Source organism: Tursiops truncatus, chromosome 2, assembly GCF_011762595.2.
Source record: "Tursiops truncatus isolate mTurTru1 chromosome 2, mTurTru1.mat.Y, whole genome shotgun sequence".
Classification (NCBI taxonomy): domain Eukaryota; kingdom Metazoa; phylum Chordata; class Mammalia; order Artiodactyla; family Delphinidae; genus Tursiops; species Tursiops truncatus.
This window is the reverse complement of record NC_047035.1, coordinates 130,198,655-130,216,486: the sequence shown is the minus strand read 5'-3', so window position 1 is coordinate 130,216,486 and position 17,832 is coordinate 130,198,655. Positions and strand designations below refer to the sequence as shown.

The following is a 17,832-nucleotide window of genomic DNA, read 5'->3' as shown; positions in this document are numbered from 1 at the left end:
CTGAACCAACCTTACCCACTGGGGGAAGACAAAAATAATGGGAACTACGAACCTGCAGCCTGCTAAAAGGAGATTCAAAGCACAGTAAGTTAAACACAATGAGAAGACAGGGAAGCACCAGCAGATGATGGAGCAAGGTAAAAACACACCAGACCAAAAAAAAATGAAGAGGAAATAGGCAGTCTACCTGAAAAAGAATTCAGAGTAATGATAGTAAGTGTGATCCAAAATCTTGGAAATAGAATGTAGAAAATACAAGAAACATTTAACAAAGAACTAGAAGAACTAAAGAGAAAACAAACAATGATGAACAACAGAATAAATGAAATTAAAAATTCTCTAGAAGGAATCAATAGCAGAATAATGAGGCAGAAGAATGGAGAAGTGACCTGGAAGATAAAATAGTGGAAATAACTACTGCAGAGCAGAATAAACAAAAAAGAATGAAAAGAACTGAGGACAGTCTCAGAGACCACTGGGACAACATTAAACGCACCAACATTCAAATTGTAGGGGTTCCAGAAGAAGAAGAGAAAAAGAAAGGGACTGAGAAAATATTTGAAGAGATTATAGTTGAAAACTTTCCTAATATGGGAAAGGAAATGCTCAATCAAGTCCAGGAAGCATAGAGAGTCCCATACAGGATAAATCCAAGGAGAAACATGCCAAGACACATATTAATCAAACTATCAAAAATTAAATACAAGGACAAAATATTAAAAGCAGCAAGGGAAAAACAACAAATGACATACAAGGGAATCCTCATAAGGTTAAAAGCTGATCTTTCAGCAGAAACTCTACAAGCCAGAAGGGAATGGCAGGACATTTAAAGTGATGAAAGGGAAGAACCTACAACCAAGATCACTCTACCCAGCAAGTATCTCATTCAGATTCGACAGAGAAATTAAAACCTTTACAGACAAGCAAAAGCTGAGAGAATTCAGCACAATCAAACCAACTTTACAACATATGCTACAGGAACTTCTCTAGGAAGGAAACACAAGAGAAGGAAAAGACCTACAATAACAAACCACAAACAATTAAGAAAATGGTAATAGGAACATACATATCGATAACTACCTTAAATGTAACTGGATTAAATGCTCCAACCAAAAGACAGAGACTGGCTGAATGGATACAAAAACATGACCCATATATATGCTGTCTACAAGAGACCCACTTCAGACCTAGGGACTATACAGACTGAAAGTAAGGGGATGGAAAAAGATATTCCATGAAAATGGAAATCAAAAGAAAGCTGGAGTAGCAATTCTCATATCAGACAAAACAGACTTTAAAACAAAGACTATTACAAGAGATAAAGAAGGACACTACATAATGACCAAGGGATCAATGCAAGAAGAAGATATAACAATTGTAAATATTTATGCACCCAACGTAGAAGCACCTCAATATATAAGGCAAATGCTAACAGCCATAAAAGAGAAAATCGACAGTAACACATTAACAGTAGGGGACTTTAACTCTGCACTTACACCAATGGACAGATCATCCAAAATGAAAATAGATAAGGAAACACAAGCTTTAAATAATACATTAAACAAGATGGACTTAATTGATATTTATAGGATATTCCATCCAAAAGCAATAGAATACACTTACTTCTCAAGTGCTTATGGAACATTCTCCAGGATAGATCATATCTTGGGTCACAAATCAAGCCTTGTTAAATTTCAGAAAATTGAAATTGTATCAGGTATCTTTTCCAACCACAATGCTATTAGACTAGATATCAATTACAGGAGAAAAATCTGTAAAAAATAGAAACACATGGAGGCTAAACAATACACTACTTAATAACCAAGAGATCACTGAAGAAATCAAAAATAACTATAAACAAATGACAATGAAAACACAGTTACCCAAAACCTATGGGATGCAGCAAAAGCAGTTCTAATAGAGAAGTTTATAGCAATACAATCCTACCTCAAGAAACAAGAAACCTCGCAAATAAACAACCTAACCTTACACCTAAAGCAATCAGAGAAAGAATAAAAATCCCCAAAGTCAGCAGAAAGAAAGAACTCATAAAGGTCAGATCAGAAATAAATGAAAAAGAAATGCAGGAAACAGTAGCAAAGATCAATAAAATTAGAACTTGGTTCTTTGAGAAGATAAACAAAATTGATAACCCATTATCCAGACTCATCAAGAAAAAAAGGGAGAAGACTCAAATCAATAGAATTAGAAATGAAAAAGAAGTATCAACTGACACTGCAGAAATACAAAGGATCAGGAGAGATAGCTACAAGCAACAATATGCCAATAAAATGGACAACCTGGAAGAAATGAACAAATACTTAGAAAAGCACAACCTTCCGAGACTGAACCAGGAAAATACAGAAAATATAAACAGACCAATCACAAGCACTGAAATTGAGAGTGTGATTGAAAATCTTCCAACAAACAAAAGCTCAGGACCAGATGGCTTCACAGGTGAATTCCATCAAACATTTAGCGAAGAGCTAACACCTATCCTTCTCAAACTCTTCCAAAATATAGCAGAGGGAGAAACACTCCCAAGCTCATTCTATGAGGGCACCATCACCCTGATACCCAAACCAGACAAAGGTGTCACAAAGAAAGAAAACTACAGGCCAATATCACTGATGAACATAGATGCAAAAATCTTCAACAAAATACTAGCAAACAGAGTCCAAGAGCACATTAAAATGATCATACAACATGATCAAGTGGGGTTTATCCCATGAATGCAAGAATTCTTAAATATACTCAAATCAATCAATGTGATAAACCATATTAACAAATTGAAGAAGAAAAAACATGATCATCTCAATAGATGCAGAAAAAGCTTTTGACAAAATTCAACACCTATTCATGATAAAAAACCCTCCAGAAAGTAGGCATAGTAAGCATATGTTGAACTTACCTCAACATAATAAAGACCATATACGAAAAACCCACAGCCAACATTGTTCTCAATGGTGAAAAACTGAAACCATTTCCACTAAGATCAGGAACAAGACAAGGTTGTCCACTCTCACCACTATAATTCAACATAGGTTTGGAAGTCTTAGCCACAGCAATCAGAGAAAAAAAAAAAAGGAATCCAAATCTGAAAAGAAGAAGTAAAGCTGTCACTCTTTGCAGATGACATGATACTATACATAGAGAATCCTAAAGATGCTACCAGAAAACTACTAGAGCTAATCAAAGAATTTGGTAAAGTAGCAGGATACAAAATTAATGCACAGAAATCTCTTGCATTCCTATACACTAATGATAAAAATCTGATAGAGAAATTAAGGAAACACTCCCATTTACCATTGCAACACAAGAATAAAATACCTTGGAATAAACCCACATAAGCAGACAAAAGAGCTGTATGCAGAAAACTATAAGACACTGATGAAAGACATTAAAGATGATACAAATAGATGGAGAGATATACCATCTTCTTAGACTGGAAGAATCAACATTGTGAAAATGACTATACTACCCAAAACAATCAACTGATTCAATGCAATCCCTATGAAACTACAAATGGTATTTTTCACAGAACTAGAACAAAATATTTCTCAATTTATATGGAAACACAAAAGACCCTGAATACCCAAAGAAATCTTGAGAAAGAAAAACGGAGCTGGAGGAATCAGGCTTCCTGACTTCAGAGTATACTACAAAGCTACAGTCATCAAGACAGTATGGTTCTGGCACAAAAACAGAAATATAGATCAATGGAACAGGATAGAAAGCCCAGAGATAAACCCACACACATATGGTCACCTTATTTTTGATAAAGGAGGCAAGAATATACAATGGAGTAAAGACAGCCTCTTCAATAAGTAGTACTGGGAAAACTGGACAGCTACATGTAAAAGAATGAAATTAGAATACTCTCTAACACCATACACAAAAATATATTCAAAATGGATTAAAGACCTAAATGTAAGACCAGACACTAAAAAACTCCTAGAGGAAAACATAGGCAGAACACTCTATGATGTAAATCACAGCAGGATCCTTTTTGACCCACCTCCTAGAGAAATGGAAATAAAAAGAAAAATAAACAAATGGGGCCTAATGAAACTTGAAAACTCTTGCACAGCAAAGGAAACCATAAACAAGACGAAAAGACAACCTTCAGAATGGGAAAAAATATTTGCAAATGACAAACCGACAAAGGATTGATCTCCAAAATTAACAAGTAGCTCATGCAACTCAATATCAAAAAACCAAACAACCCAATCCAAAAATGGGCTGAAGACCTTACTAGACATTTCTCCAAAGAAGATATACAGATTGCCAACACACACATGAAAGGATGCTCAACAACACTAATCATTAGAGAAATGCAAATCAAAACTACAATGAGATATCATCTCACACCAGTCAGAATGGCCATCATCAAAAATTCTACAAACAATAAATGCTGGAGAGGGTGTGGAGGAAAGGGAACCCTTTTGCACTGCTGGTGAGAATGTAAATTGATACAGTCACTATGGAGAACATTATGGAGGTTCCTTAAAAAACTAAAAATAGAACTACCATACAACCCAGCAATCCCACTACTGGACATATACCCTGAGAAAACCGTAGTTCAAAAAGAATCATGTACCATAATGTTCATTGCAGCTCTATTTACAATAGCCAGGACATGAAAACAACCTAAGTGTCCATTGACAGATGAATGGATAAAGAAGATGTGACACATATATACAATGGAATGTTACTCAGCCATAAAAGGAAATGAAATTGAGTTATTTGTAGTGAGGTGGATGAACCTAGAGTCTGTCATACAGAGTGAAGTAAGTCAGAAAGAGGAAAACAAATACCTTATGCTAATATATATATATGGAATCTAAGAAAAAAATAAATGGTTCTGAAGAACCTAGGAGCAGGACAAGAATAAAGACCCAGACGTAGAGAATAGCCTTGTGGATTTGAGGACATGGGAAGGGGAATGGTAAGTTGGGGCAAAGTGAGAGAGTGGCATGGACTTATATATACTACCAAAAGTAAAATAGATAGCTAGTGGGAAGCAGCCGCATAGCACATGGTGATCAGCTCAGTGCTTTTTGGCCAGCTAGGGGGGTGGACAGGGAGGGTGGGAGGGAAACGTAAGAGGGAGGAGCTATAGGGACATATGTATGTGTCTAACTGTTTGACTTTGTTGTAAAGCAGAAACTAACACACCATTGTAAAACAATTATACTGCAATAAAGATGTTATAAAAAAAACTGGAAAATAAAAAAAGGAAGAAACACATTGCAGCAAGCCTACTTTGAGGAATCGTTGTGGATGTTGGGTCTTATGTGACTTAGCATGAAGACACACCTCAAAGAAAAAGACTGCTTTGGTTACTGCATATTTCCAAATTTATTTGTAAAGTCTGGTAACATCATTCATTTATTTATAGCCTTTGGGTTTGCTAAGTGTTTTCTGGCCATCACCCTGCCTTCCTTTCTAGGTCAGAATTCTTTTCTCTACAACTTAACTTACCTATTCCCAATGAGTCTATTCTCTCCTTCAACTGGATTCTTCTTCCCTGGACCTCATTATCAAGACCTTTTTTTTTTTTTTTTTTTTCATCTTTCCTACAATAACAGATTCTAAGTGCCTCCTCCTTATTTCCCAGTCATTTCTAACTGACTCATTCCTGAGCACTTGCTGCTCTCCATATTGTCCCTGAAGCCCCGAAGAAGATCATCCTGCTGTCACCTCTGGTTCTAGGAAAAATTTTTTTCTTGCTCTTCATTCTTATTCCTACCCTGTTTAATCAGGCAGCTTCCAGCCAACTCCTGGCTACAGGATGCACGCATCAAAAGCTCTTCCAATTACCCTTTCAAAATTTAGTTTGCTTACATTGCTTGGGGTTGCTTCGTTTTGTTTTCCTCCAATAAATATAGAACATGCAGCGGAGGGTGATGTATTTATTTGCCACATTCTTCTTAGAGTTTTGGTTAAAGTATTCTGTCAACAAGGGAAGAAAATTGCTTAACCCTCCCTCTCTAAGCCTCTTGGCTATTGAGAGCCTGGATCTTGAGTCTCTACTAGATTGGCCTCAAGTGCCTAATTCTGGCTTCTCCCAAGCCCCAGGTATTTAGCTCCTGCTTTCCTCAGCTTCTCTTTCTCTTGGACTCTTTTCTTCCCTGAAGAGCAGGATACAATCACCACATCTCTCTCAGTGGACTTCTAGATTCTATACTTTTATTTAATGTTTTCATGAAGAAGCAATGAGGATTGCACTTCTTTGTGAAAGTTGACACCCAGGGCATGTTTACAATATGTTTAGAACATCTTTGTTTCCATTAAACAGGTATATACCATCTTCATAAGAGCTACCACAAGTTTCACCTCTTTCTTAGATGGTAGAGAGCTGTTTTGTTCACATGGTATTCTAAATCTTAGTTTCTGGAAGTCAAATCTCCTTAGTTCTGGCTTGGGGAATAAAGTCTGCCTAAATGTGCATGCTGCTTGCTGAATTAAACTACTTGGACCCAAGCCTAAAACAGAATTCTAGGTCTGGCAAGATTCATACATACTTCTATCTAGAAACGGTCCTAATTTTCTATTCAGGAGCAGATTCCTAGATCATGTACTCTGATTTCACTATATGGAAGGCACTTCCCTACAGCCTTCAAAGATTCTCCTCCTGAGCTCCAGATAACTTTTGCAGAGTCAGGGATGGGCAGCCTGCAGACTACCCTTGAGGGAATGTAGGCTCCTCCCACCCCAGATTAATGTTTCCTCAATAGATACGACCAGGGGAAGTGGAGGCAGATTTGAAGATTTTGTCCCCCAGAGCTGATGTTACCCAAAAATTAGAAAATCACCCTTCTCACATCTTCTGCAGTCATCTGAATTGGCTTCTGAAATTTAAAAGAGATTTTTGGAAATCAACATGGGGTTAATTCATTCATTTAAACAGATATATATTGGGCATCTACTCTGTGACAGGTATGATTTAGGTACCAGGCACATGATGGTAACAGCAGGCAAAGACTTGTTCTTGGTCCTTAAGAAGGAGATATACAGTTAACATGTTTTTAAATGTTTCATTAAATATAATAAGCACTATACAGCATTATACATAATAGCCAAAAACGGGAAACAATCTAAATGATTATCAGCTGGTGAACAGAAAATCAAACTGTGGTAGATCCATACAATGAAACAGTATTTGGCAATAAAAAAGGATGAAGTCATACACATATAGATGGACTCTGAAAACATTATGCTAAATGAAAGAAACTAAACAGAAAGAACCACATATTATATGAATCCATTTATATGAAATGTCCACAAAAGGTCTATAGAGGCAGTAAGTAGATTAGTGGTTGTTTGAGCCTGGGGAGGTGGGGGTGAGGATGGGGATGATGAATGACTCCAGGTGGGCATGAGAGAAATATCCTAAAATTGAATTGTGGTGATGGTTGTACAACTCTCTAAGTTTATTTAAAATAGACAACATTGAATGTATGCTTAAAATAGATGAATTCCTTGGTATATAAATAATACCTCAATAAAGCTGTTTAAAAATTAATTCGGCCAGGCTTCCCTGGTGGCTCAGTGGTTGCGAGTCTGCCTGCCAATGCAGGGGACATGAGTTCGTGCCCTGGTCCGGGAAGATCCCACATGCCGCGGAGCGGCTGGGCCCATGAGCCATGGCCACTGAGCCTGCGCATCCGGAGCCTGTGCTCTGCAACGGGAGAGGCCACAACAGTGAGAGGCCCGCATACCACAAAAAACAAAAACAAAACAAAACAAAAAAAAAATTAATTGGGCCAATAAACTCCGGAAATGATTAGTTAAAAATAATTATTATTGTTCTAAAGGAATTAAGGAGGGGAGAGTGATAAATAAATACTGTGCATACGTATGTTTCTCCTTAAATAATGTGGCCAGTGTGGGTTTTGTTGAGGCAACAATATTTAATGGGAAATCTGAAGAGTGAGGAGGAGCCAACCACAAGAAACACTGATGGGAGAGACTCCTAGTGAGAAGGAACAGCTTGAACCAAGGTCCTGGGGTGGGAAAATCTTTGGTCTATCTGAAGTTCATGTGGGTGGGAACAATGTTGTACAGGGCCATGAGATCCGTGTTATAAGCCTAGATTGTATTCTCAACTATTCTATTCTCCAGACTCAACCCCCTGCAGAGTCTGGAGAACAGAGCAGTATGCTTCATTTTTTTTTTTTTTTTTTTTTTTTTTTTTTTTTTAGATTAACCTGAGATTCAACAGGGTAAGAGAGAAAGTGGGAAAATCAGATCAGATGTTGTTCCATAGGCCAGGAGGAAAACAATCATGTCTTGGATGAAGATGAAGATGGACAGAAATAGATGCATGTTATTTGTATGCTTGAGGTAGATCCAACCGTAGTTGCTTTAAAATTGGGGTTTTGAAGAGTGAGGTAGAGAGAGGAATCAAAGATGACTCCCACATTCTAGCTAGAGAATTCACTATCAACTTACTAAAATAAGAAAGTTGGAGGTAGGGACAGATTTGGGACGCAGAGAATCAAGAGTTCCATTTTGGACGCATTATGTTTAAAATGCTTCTGAACACAGGAAGAGTGGTGGAGAAGGCAACCGAAATATAGGTTTGCAAAGGAGACTGAAGTGTGGTGACCAGAGAGGCCAAAGAAAACTCGGCAGAGTGTGATATTACAGAATTTTATGAAAGGGAGGCTTTTGAGAAAGCAAGAGTGGACAACAATGTTGAGTACCATGAGGATGGGCAAAGTGGGGGTCCATGAGCCTAACGAAAGCAGTCTCTGTAGAGATGATGGTAGAAGCCATACCAGAATCAGTTGACACCTGAAGGGAGTGAGGATGTGGGGGCTGTATACGTAGATGATTCAAAATACTTGGACGTGAACGGGAGATAAAGATATGACATTCCTTTTAAGGAAATATGGATCAAGGAAATGTTAGTATACATGTTTACTTTTGGCTCCAAATGTTAGAAAGCCCCAAAATAACCACTTAAACTAGATGTCTATTTTTCTCCCTCATTAAGTTAGGTAGTAAGAAGTTCTGGGCTGCTCTGGTGTCTCCCCAGACATCAGGGGTCCAGATCCTTCTACCATATGTCAACATCAGCATGGGAGGGAGGGAGGAAATCCTCAGGTCCTCCCATTCTGAAGATGTTTCTTGCATCTGCTTACTCATTTAAATGGCCACACCTAAGTGCAAGAGTCTGGGGTATGTCTGTTCCAGGTGTTTATGGGCTCAGCTAAAAGCATAAGTTCTTTACTGAAGGGAGAAGGGGGTAGTGGATATCGAAGATCAGCTATCATCCTTTACCAGAGATATGGTTTAATTTTTGCTAGTTTGTTTGCTTGCTTTTTTTGTTTAGGTGTTTATACCTGTGTAAAAAATTAATAAACAGAAACCTCAATTAAATAGAGTTGGAAGACCAGAAGGGGGAGCTTTCATGCCCTGTGGTAATAGCAGAGCCCAACAGAAAAGAAAGAAAGACTTCTTTTCTTCCTGGCAAGGGCTCCACCAATGAAAATCGTGGACACTCTTTATTATAGTCCTCTCAACTTCGTTCTCGTCTCTATGAAAGACTTCTGCTTCTCTTACTGTGCAGGGGATGTAGCTCGCCATGGTTGCAGAGCCTGAATTGCAATTCTCCACTGATCCCAATAAATCCAGTCTTTGCTGGAGAAATATCTGGTGTCTATTTGTTTCAGGTCAACAACTGTTTAGTTTGTAAACTGATCCAGTAAAGGAGTGCTGGATGCAGATCAATGGACCAAGGGCCACAAAATCCTTGAAAGGGATGAGGGGATAGGATTCAGAACCCAAGTCAAAATGTTGGCCTTTGAAAACAGAAGGCACCTTTCACTGGTTGCAATTTTGAAGGAAAAAGATGAGACAGTGCAGATGTAGGTGAGCTTTAGTACTGAAAATTATGTAAAAGATGAGAAATTCCTTACTGATGGCATCTACTTTCCAGGTGACATTTGAAGCAAGGTCAGCTTAAACTGGAAGTTTCAGGAGAGAAGAGAAGGCATGGAATTGTTTCTTGCCTTTGAGATCCAACTTAGCAGGCAGACTCAATAGAGCCTAAGGGCAGTGGTAAGAGCCCATCTGAGGCTCGGGATTTTATTCTTAGAGTAAAACCAAGGTGAGCTAGGCAGGGTCAGACCACATTAGCCAAGTGAAGCTGCTGACGCAGGTGTGGAGAAGGCAGATTAATACAAGGTTGGGGTTTGGCAAGGCAAGTACTAAGAGGTTAGAGAGCGGGAAGTTGTTACAGAAACTTGGAAGGAAGTGATTCTAATGATCACCAGCATTATCATCATCAATCAGGTCCAATAACAGCTATTTATATATTTAATGCCTAATTTGCATAGAGCACTTTTAATTATAAAGATTGATATTTTGTAGCATGTCTGTGTTGTACATAAAAACTATTTTTTTTAACTTTCAATGGTTCAGAGGATGTTTTCTGTATGTATGGAATTATCCCTAGTTTAAGTCCATTTCCCAAATTGTTATTACTATTACCTCTGAAGAAAAACAGTCCTGCAATTTCCTCATAGATCATTTTATACTCTCCTCATTTTAGACCTTCCTCCCCTGTAGAACAAATGATTCTCTAAATATGCCTCAATGTTCCATCACATAAATCATTTGGATCCCTCTTATCTGAACCCTCTCCAAGTTTTCCATACCCTTTTGAAATGTAGGACCAAAGGCAAATGCAGAGGTTTGACTCTCTAAAGGGCCATGGTGGAGGTTTCATTTTATAAGGTGTCATGAAAAGAAAGATGGAGAAAGATGAAAAGACTGCTCAGCAATCTGGAATGTTCCAGTCTTGGTGCAGGTTGGGTGGCCCTTAACAAGCTGTTTGAGGGTTAATTTGTGTTTCCAGTGGCAACTCTGCTCTTGAAGGCATTTTCCTAGGAGACTAAATTCCCAGGCCAACACACCTAGATGAAAATGCCATTATTGGTACCAAAATACACTCAGTGTTGCATTGTTGGATTTTAGATTTACATTAAGACCCAAGGTTTAAAGTAAACTTCTGGGAGAACTTAACAATTCCCTTTAACATTATTCAATGGAAAAAACTATCTAAACATGACTTACACTCAAGTTGTAATATGAAGACAGTAGGTAAACTGAAAGGGACAGGGGACAATTCCTGGCCCTTAATCACTTTATTCCAAGAGTGGTCTGCCATGGTATCTTGGACTTCTTTCCGTTTTAACTACTGCTACTACTATACTCTTCATCATCAATTTCCTGGGAACTGTAAGAACTACTGAAACCTGTTCCTGGTTTGTTCGGTTATTATTTCTGTCATTAGATACCATTATATTTCAAACTATTTCTGTTGGAAGAGTATCTCAAATTTCCAATGTGAGTTTGTATCAAAACTGCTAATTTCCAGAATGTGTGCTTAACTTATGGTCTTCTGCAAAAGGTGGAAAACAAGTTCTTGGTTTCAAGCTCAGGTTGACTGTCCCCACATTGTACAGAAGAGATGGTAGGATGAGGTCCCTGTAACACAGATCTACAAGCCCCTCCACACAAAGTCACAGGGACATGGAAGTGACCCAGGCTGCAGATCGCCTTTTCCTGGGGCTCGTAAAAAAAGTAAATAAAATATGCATGTGTATGTGAAATATGTGTGTTTGTATATGTGCATGCGTGTATATATATGTGTATAGAGACATGCAGCTATAATTTGTATAAATGCATATATATGTACATGAATATATATGAATATACAATATATATAAATACATTAATACATATTATATTTATATAAGTTTAAAATGTCTCTTGATTTACCATTTGATTAAAGTCCAGAGACACTACCTATCTCAACTTCTGCATTAACCGTCCCCAAAACAAATGAAAAGTAATATCCATAATACCCATTTCTTTAAAGGAACAAAAACAGCCTTTTGCCATTTATTCTAAAACACTAATTTATCATCAAAGTTGTAGTCTTAAACTCACCAATATCTTTTTTACTGTACTTTTCAACAGATGATTTCTGGTGTGTTTGCCAAATGTCACAGATTCCCAGGTCATGTCCCAAATGATCAGGGTACTTGCGGTACCTGGTATTTGGTTCCTAAACCCTGCTCTCCAGACTAGATGGAGAGTGTGAAGAAAAGGATGTCTCTATTTGCCTTTGTCTTTAAGAAAGTGAGTAATTGTCTCTCTCCTTGCCTAGTCCCTCCATGGAGACTTTACTGGCCCAAATTTTTAAAAAAGTTCCTACCACACTCCCATTTTCTGTAAGTGCAATTAGTTGCAGGTACAAAATTTGGAGCAAAGAGGCCTCTTGTGGCCTGTTGTGCCTGCAGTTATCCAACTGTGGCTGCAGTTTTTCAGTGCACAACTGATTGTACCCACAAAAAGAAAGGCTAAACTCTGAAAATGGGTCCCTTTAAGACAGTTGGGGGATTGCGTGCCTCTGGTTGGCAAATTGCAATCTTTTATAGAGGCACGGCCATCGCTCTGGCTCACACCGCAAATCTGAAATCCAGGTTAGGCATCTCGGTTGAGGGTGAAGCCCCGCAGTGAAGCAGGTGCAGAACCCTCCCCCACTCCACCTCGACCTCAGCTGCACCTTGAGCTACCAATGGACATTAGTGTATTCAGCGTTCTGGCCTCCATCCCCTGCTTAGTTCACTAGTCACTCTCCAAAAGGGTTTGAAGAGAGAAACTCAGTCACACTGTCAATAGAACACACTCAACCAACTCTAAATTTGCTTTAAAGAGACAGCTATGAAGATTGACTTTTGCAAAGTGACTCACTCCACCGTTGTGGAGTTGTATCAAAAGATGTCCGTGTGCTCCCACCTGTTATTAACTGTGGCACTGAGTCCATAAGAAAGGGTTTTGAAGGAATTCCAGTGTGAATCCTCTAATTCAATAATCTGATAACATAAATTCGAGTAATGGATATTAATATTATGTTCAAGACACGCTCACAACTTTCATCTCTCTCCTTCTCAAACAGACAGAGCATGCATTGTGAGAGGCTCCTGATGAAATAATAAAACCCAATTCTCATCTAGAAAAAAGAATCATTATAGGAGGATGCTAATTTACTTTATATGACCTTCAATTGATTATTCTGTGGCTGCTACACAAATATCACAGGAGCTATTGATTGTAAAACCTACCAAATAGATCTCTAATAGCTTTTACTGGGCAAAAATAATTATGCTTGCACTGTGGTCAAACACACATAAACCAATGTGGAGGTATTAATGTATGGTATTATTACCCATCTGTCTACGAGGTATGGAAAAGACCCTTCATGGGAACACACTACGTCTAAGCCTCATGAAAGCTCAATATCCAAGCCAACAATTACAGCCAGTTACACTGAAAAATTGATTACTGTAACTAAAAGGCAGAGCTGGAAAGCAGAGGCTGCAGCTTGCTTAGTAAAAGTAAAAGAATAATGAGCGAAATCCTAATTGAGGAGAAATCCTGCTGCAGTGGCTGTGTGGACACAGAAATTGAATTTCCCTCTGCTGTTGGCAGCAGAGGAACTTGTCGGAGTCAAGAGCTTTCTATCCAGCCCAGATCAAGATCAATGATCAACACCTGTAAAAGGTCAGTGTGTCTAATCAAAGAACAGATCATCTATCTCTCAAGGAAAAGTGTACAACATAATCCAGCAATGCTGCACTGCTGGCCACGGAGAGCACAAAAAACCCAGGGAAAGAGAAACTCTAGTTCCTCTTTGGTGAACAGTAAGGATGCTCTGATCATACAAAATGTGGATCTAGACGTTGGAGGGCGGCGATCTGGGGTGGCTCAAGGTGGCCCTAAAGCAGATGAATAAAAGCCACGAACTGCAGGTGGAACTTTCTGGGGAAAATATTTTAGACTTCAGAATTCCTCAGCAAGTCTATCACTTGCCCTCCATTCCTCCCCACCCCAGCCAGTATTTTATATAATAATGCAAACATAAAAATATCAATAACAAAAAAACCCTGCTCTCAAGGTATTAAAATGAGGAATGATACATTTTTAGTACCTAGAATGAACAGACCAGAATGTGAATAGAAGTGAGTGATGGATAAGGAAAAACTATACTCAGTATCTTGTAATAACCTATAATGGAAGAGAATACAAAAAAGAATATATATATATATAACTGAATCACTTTACTGTGTGCCTGAAACTAACACAATACTGTAAATCAACTATATTTCAATAACATTTTTTTTTTTAATTCACAAAGAAAAGAGACAGAGACTTTGTTTACCCAATGTGGGTTCTGTGCTGTGTTTGTGGGGGGGAGAGTAAAGGATGAAGGAGAGGGGACACTTGTATCCCATGAAACAGAACAGAATAATACCCCATGAATCCCATTCATATATCCCATAAAACAGAACAAAATTGGAATGTGCAGCTGGAGAACTGTGCATTCCAATGACTGGAAAGATTTTCCAAAGTACTTCTGTCCAGACCTCACCCTAGACCAAGAGAATCAGAATGTTGCTCTGGACACTGGTATTTTCTTAAAACCCCCCAGGTGAGTCTCCTGAGAAGCCAGACTTGAGAACCACTAACTTTGAGGAGAGATGCTTCCTAGCCCTGGGAGGTCTCTAACAAATGGCAAACCTGGAACTACCCACATGTACCCTCCCCCTGCAGCGATATGGCTCAAATGTTTGTTTCTCTTCCTTTTTGGCATTATCAGTTCCAGTTGTTAAAGGCAGGAAAGCTGGAGTCACTGCTCTCTCTCATTTTCGTGATGTATGATTCAGAAGCAAGACGGGGGTGGAGGGTTGGGGGGTGATGTTTGCTGCTGTGGTTGCTGGGTTTTTTTGTTTTTGTTTTTGTTTTTTTAAGAAATATGCTTTTTCTGAGAAACCTCGAAGCCTTGAAGCCACCAGCAGCACTGTCTGTTTTGTTCCAAGGCCTTGTCTGGGCATAACTGACAACTGTATAGACACTCTTGGAACATATAAGGGAGGGGAGGGTGTCGACATTCTGCTTGTCCTCAGTTGTTCTCAAATTACATGATAAAGTAGATGTTTTGGATACTTTAAACCAGAAAGAATTATGGAGTCCAATTTTAAAAACCGTAACAAGTTAGCAGGACTAATTGTAGCTGCCTTCACAGAGCAGCCTAGGAACTCAGAACTACAAAGGCAAGGTGCTTGCAATACAATTAGTTTGAGTATTTGGAAAAGATTTCCCGTGATTTGAGGTTCAGCTCTTTTTCTGAATTGTTGCAATCTGTTCTCATGGCCCTTAAGATCTAGGTTAGGTTTTGTTTGGGGTAGTTTTTGCACCCTATGGAGACTAGTTATTAGTGCTTTGTTAATACTGTTTACTTAGGTCTTGGGGGAATATTGCCTGAAGCGTGCAAGAGATCACATCGAGTTCAGACTTAACTGGCAAACTTCATACTATCACAGAAACAGACCAGAGGCAACGAATTCTATCACTTAAATGTGTTCTTCACTTACACTTCCCTCCCAAAGTTAAGCATCATAATTCTTCCAGTTTTTAGAGACTAAACCCAGTGAGGGCCCGTGGGTCCACAAACACAATCCAAAGCAGCGTGTGCATTAAGGGAAAACGAATCCCCCAGCGATCCTGCCGCCCCCCTGTCCGCCAGCGGCGGACTCAGAGCACACGCCGTCCATGTCACCTGAGCGTACCTGTCCGGTTCTGGCTTTGGAGAAAGCAAGGGCTCGCAGAGGCACCTCCAGCCCCGCAAGGCTCGAGGAGGAGAGCGGAGGCATGAGAAGGGATGCGTCGGGCGGTCCCTCAGGTGCGGCCCCACCTGCCGGCCGATTGGCAGAGGCAGCAAGCTCGGCGGCAGGGGGGCAGATGATGGACGGCCTGTCTCCCAGCCGGGGTCCGAGCGGCGGGGCGCCGGGAATGTAAATACGCGCGCTCTCAGCGCCTGCCGGCACCGAGCCGGGAGTGCAAGACGCAGGCACAAAAGGACCCGGCTTGGAATGTTTAGGTTTTGAAGATGAGTTTCTATTCTATCTCTGTGGGAGAAAGCAAAACACACTCTGGCAAAGTGAAGGGCGAAGAACCTCGCATAATTTAGGACTGTTGTTTGACAAATCATTTCGCCATCAAAACATCCCTAAGCCTCCCCTTCCCAAATTGCAGTTTCAAAGTCCTGTTTTTGTGGTATGTGAATGATGCCCTATCAGGATCTGAGAAACAATATGAAATCAGACCTGAACAGTTGCATCCTCTTATCTCAGGAAATATTAAAATCATTGAAAATAGGTTTAAAATAATGGGGGGGGGGGGAGGCAATGTACTTTAGATGCTCTCTGCAGGATAAAAATATAAGACAATTGGATATTATATGCTTAACAAAACTTTATTTCAAAAAGAATAAAATGAGATAGAAAGATATATTCTAGAGATATCGTTTCCACATTAGAATGTGTAAAATTTTCATAATTTGACTGACTCTTACGTGTTTAAAAGTCATGAGCAATTTGAATGTTTTGTTTATCCTTGCAAAAAGATGACAGAGCATGGTTTTGGGAATTCGATTTAAGAAGTGTCCTTTTTAAAACTTATTAGGCTGAGAGCAGGGATTGAAGCAGGCAGGCGGATAACAGGAAAAAAATATGTCCTGAAGCATCATGGAAATGGGGCTGGTAGAGAGCTATTGTATCATCCAGGCTCTTTGGCAACTGAAGGACGTGTCGGTGCACCGTGAGTATTTCGTCCTGTACAAGCTGCCGAGCCGAAGGTAATACATCTCACGTCAGGGAATAAGGCAGTCCTGGCTGAACGCTGATGCAGTCACTTCTGAGAACAATATAGTTGGAGAGTTTGGAGAATATAGTGGCTTTTTTTTTTTAATATGTGAGGGAAATATTATCCTTGTCTAATTGTGCTTTAGAATATAAACCACCCCGCTCTGCTTCGCCACTATCACCACCAAGAAAATGAAAGCCACGTTTAAAATAGCAGTAAGTGAGACTGAATCATGTGACAAAGATGTGCTTTATCTCATTGTGTTGAAAAGTGAGGAGGGGGAGAAAGAACTTAGCCACATGCATTTCTCTTTTAAGTACTATATTTTAATACTATAAGACTAGAAAACAGAAAAATTTAAAGGAACATAATAAATCATCAGGCTACACTGATAGCATATACAAAACAAGAAAAGAAGCAAGTAAATAAGTACACACATGTTCATGCATGTTTCTTTTTTGAATTTTTGTTTGGATGCTTAAATACTTTTATAAAGGAGTGAGTACGTTTGAATCCTGTGAGACTGTTTCATATAATATTATGTCAAAATAATTTTTAATATTAGTAGAGAATAGACCTATTCATCAATTTTAATAATAACATAATATTTCATGGAGTGTATATAAAATTTGCTTAAACATTTCCCCATTGTTGGATATTCAGGTTGCTTCTACATTTCAGTAAAGTAAATACTACAGTAAGGGACATCTTAAGGCAAAATTTACATATTTGAAATTATTGATTTCAAATAAATTTTTAAATGGAACAAATAGGCCATGCTTTATGGACATTTTGATAGTTTTGTAATAGTTTCCAAGCTACTTTCCCAAAAAAGAAAAAAAAAAGTTATAGCCTTTCATCCTACCAATAGGAAAGTATTAGGTCACATATTTTACAGTATACTCAGTGTTACTGAGAATATTAATTTAAATATTTGGTAATTAGCAGATGAAAATTATTTCTTTTTCGATTATTAATAAAGTCCTTCTGTTCCTTTTTTAAAAAAATATTTTTGGCTTCCCTTCTTTTGAATTTTTGGTTCCCTTTTTATTTCATTATTGAGGTAGCCCTGAGGCCCTCCACATATAAAAATAAAATATAGCATTT

The 17,832-nt window shown here is 38.8% G+C and overlaps 1 long non-coding RNA gene across 1 annotated transcript in view; it reads right to left on the bottom strand.

The window, feature by feature from the left end:
* Window positions 1-15,939, bottom strand: part of LOC141278056 (uncharacterized) — a 42,298-nt gene extending 26,359 nt beyond the window's left edge. Inside the window, exon 1 of the long non-coding RNA XR_012330272.1 lies at window positions 15,651-15,939. This is a non-coding gene — a long non-coding RNA (uncharacterized lncRNA). The remainder of the gene's footprint in view (window positions 1-15,650) is intronic.
* Window positions 15,940-17,832: the final 1,893 nt, after the last annotated feature.